The sequence below is a fragment of the Schistocerca nitens genome, chromosome 7 (assembly GCF_023898315.1).
Source record: "Schistocerca nitens isolate TAMUIC-IGC-003100 chromosome 7, iqSchNite1.1, whole genome shotgun sequence".
Taxonomy (NCBI): Eukaryota; Metazoa; Arthropoda; class Insecta; order Orthoptera; family Acrididae; genus Schistocerca; species Schistocerca nitens.
In genome coordinates, this window is record NC_064620.1 from 76,342,553 (window position 1) to 76,346,139 (window position 3,587).

The 3,587-nt window shown below is 42.4% G+C and overlaps 1 pseudogene; it reads right to left on the reverse strand.

Annotated features, from left to right (window-relative positions):
- Positions 1 to 335: 335 nt before the first annotated feature.
- On the reverse strand, positions 336 to 453 carry LOC126195968 (5S ribosomal RNA; annotated as a pseudogene).
- Positions 454 to 3,587: the final 3,134 nt, after the last annotated feature.

Sequence of the window (3,587 nt, forward strand, 5' to 3'; positions counted from 1 at the left end):
GGCTTGAGTTGGATATGGCATATGTTAAGAGACTTGTGGGCTCTCTTCCTAGCCGAAATGCCGAAATGGAGCCATCGTTAGGAGGAAAGTGTTACGCTGTATTAGACTGATGTGTTCTGAGGGTGACTTACTTTTGTCTGTATCCTAACTTGTGCTGTAAAAGCTCTTAGATAAAATAGACATGGTACATAACAGTGAAATAAAGCAATATTGTCAAAGACTCAGTAAAGAGAATATGAGGCACTGAAACGATAACGGTTACTGCTATTAGCACTCCGTCTTCAGGCCACAAGTGGCCCATCGGGACCATCGGACCGCCGTGTCATCCTGAAAAATGGCAACAGCGCATGGTGGCCCGGATGGTTGCCCATCCAAGTGCCGGCCACGCCCGACAGCGCTTAACTTCGGTGATCTGACGGGAACTGGTGTATCCACTGCGGCAAGGCCGTTGTCAGTTGCTGCTATTAGATAATACGAAAATCATCTCATGACAGTGTTTACGGGAGAAGGAGCCGCATATACGGATAGAGAAATGGAATTCTGGAATGAACTATCTGCGGGAAATAAAAATCCAATTACTATAGAAGAATTAGGAAGATACGTGAAATAAATTTAAAATGTACAATCTCTGGGGCCAGGAAAGATACCAATAGAATTAATGAAGTATGGGACGAGTGTGTTAAGGGAACAACTGTTAAATGTGTGCATGATAGAGGGAGAAAAAGTACCCAAGGGAGGGAATTTGGCATATCTAAGTCCAGTTTATGAAAAAGATTGTAAGAAGGTGTGCGAAAATTGTCATGGAGTCAGTGCTACAAATTCTGTTCGTAGATTGTGGGGTCGGCTCATAAAAGACAGTGTGGATGTTGGTGGACGTTCAGAGCAAAGTTGATTCCGGAAGGGAACGTCCTTTAATGACAACGCTTTTAATTTAATTCAACTAACGGCAAAGAGACTGGGAAGGAATCTGAGTAGCGATTTAGTGTTTAAGATCTCGAGAAAGTGTATGATACTATAGTATTGAAGAAACTCAAGTCCTGAGGGGGAGTGGACTTGAAAACACTTATGTTAGAAGTATATGTAACATACAAAATTTTGAAACGTACAGAAAATTTCATCACAGCTTTTTAAAATTACAAAGGGATTGTTTCCTGGGTTCAGCTGTTGAGAATTTTTACGGGTTGTATGGCCGTCAGTCTGTCGGCAAGACTCAGCACAGCCAGGAGCACCACCGAAGATGTCCAACGTAGCCTTGGATGAAACGTCAGGGATTGAAGAGTTCCATGGACCACGGCCATACATACAACCCGGAAAAATTCTCAGCAGCTGAAACATCCGGTCTTGAAAGCCTTCATTGTATTTTTCCTGCGTTGTCTGAAATATAAACTCATGCTCATAAATTACGGGTAATTGCAGAATGTGGTGCCACACAACGTGCCACTACACGAAACTGGAACTAAGAGCATAGGCACATTGGGAACACGCACGACGCAGATATGTAAGTCTACGGTACTGGTGATAAGTTGAGAAAACCGTCCCGAAACACATGTGCTACAAAACACCACTGTATGTACCCCGACATCAATATGGGATATGATCACCATGCACACGTACGCAGGCCTCACAACGGTTGGTATACTCTGGATCAGGTGGTCGAGCAGCTGCTGGGGTGTAGCCTTCCATTCTTGCACCAGTGCCTGTCGGAGCTCCTGAAGTGTCTAGGGGTTTGAAGACGTGCAGCGATACGTCGACCGAGAGCATCGCAGTAGTGCTCGGTGGGATTTCGGTCTGGAGAACAGGCAGGCCACTCCATTCGCCTGATGTCTTCTGTTTCAAGGTACTCCTCCACAATGGCAGCTCTGTGGGGCCGTGCGTTATCATCCATTAGAAGGAAGATGGGACCCACTGCACCCCTGAAAACGTGGACATACTGGTGCAAAATGACGTCTCGACAAACCTGACCCGTTACAGTTCCTCTGTCAAAGACATGCAGGTGTGCATGTGGAACAGTCATAATCCAACCACACAACATCAAACCATGACCTGCATACAGGTCCCTTTCAAGGCCATTGAGGGGTTGGTATCTGGTTCCTGGTTCACGCCAGATGAAAACCTGGCGAGAATCATTGTTCACACTATACCTGGACTCGTCCTGAACATAACCTGGGGCCACTGTTCCAATCACCATGTACTGTGTTCTTGACATCAGGCTTTAAGGGCTCTCCTGTGACCAGGGGTCAGTGTGTAAGTAGGCTGTTTAGGTTTTTTTATTGGTAACGCCACCTCTGTATGAAAATCACTGGCTGTGCTGTGTGCAGTCTGTGGCTGCTTTGCATTGTTGTAATACTCGCCATTGTAGTGCTAGGCAGCTGGCTGTGAACAGCGCGTAGCGTTGCGCAGTTGGAGGTGAGCCGCCAGCAGTGGTGGATGTGGGGAGAGAGATGGCGGAGTTTTGAAATTTGTCATGAACTGCTCTATATATATATATATATATATATATATATATATATATATATAGCAGTTCATGACAAATATATATATATATATATATATATATATATATATATATATACCAGTATATATATATATACGGTTGGTATACTCTGGATCAGGTGGTCGAGCATATATATATATATATATATATATATATATATATATATATATATATATATATGATATCAAGGTAAATACATTGTTTGTTCTCTATTAATATCTTTCATTTGCTAACTATCCCTATCAGTAGTTAGTGCCTTCCATAGTTTAAATCTTTTATTTAGCTGGCAGTAGTGGCGCTCGCTGTATTGCAGTAGTGGGAGTAACCAAGATTTTTCTGAGGTAACTGATCTGTGAAAAGTACAGGTTAATGTTAGTCAGGGCCATTCTCTTGCAGAGATTATTGAAAGTCAGATTGCGTTGCGCTAAAAATATTGTGCGTCAGTTTAAGCACAGTCTCGTGTAAAATTGTTCAAAGGGGACGTTTCATATGTCGACCCTTAGCCTAGGATACCTCACTGGAATCTTCTGATTTTTTCTTGTAGTTTGTGTAATTAGTGTAGATTTTGTTTATTGCTAGCGCGTAATTGTAGAGAGAATCTCCTTTGTAGTTGCAGTCTTTCATTGTTGTACAGTAAAACAGTTGTGGCATGCATGTAGATTTGCACCAAGTATTTCGCAGCTGCAATTAACTAGATATTATTTTCAGTGTTATGTTAATGTGTTATCTTATTTTTGCTCTTCAAAATGTGCTTTTATGTGTTGTCGTGTGAATTATTGTGACAATAATGGCGTGTGAAAAAAGTAATACTAGGCTCCAAAGTAAACTGAGAAATGACAGTGAAAACGAAAGCAGTGTGTTAGCGCCACCGAGTAATGAATTAACTGATGTTCAAAGTAGTAATTTGGTAATTGTGCATAGGGAAATGGGGCGGGCGGCAAACAATGGCGTGGACAGTGAAACAATTAATGAAGAGGGAAGCATTATCGATCGATCGGTCAGCAACAGCTCGCCTCAGGAATCGGGAATGACAGGACACAATTTTGCAAATATTGTAGACTCAGGTTTTGGGTTCACACCGTTATCTCAAATG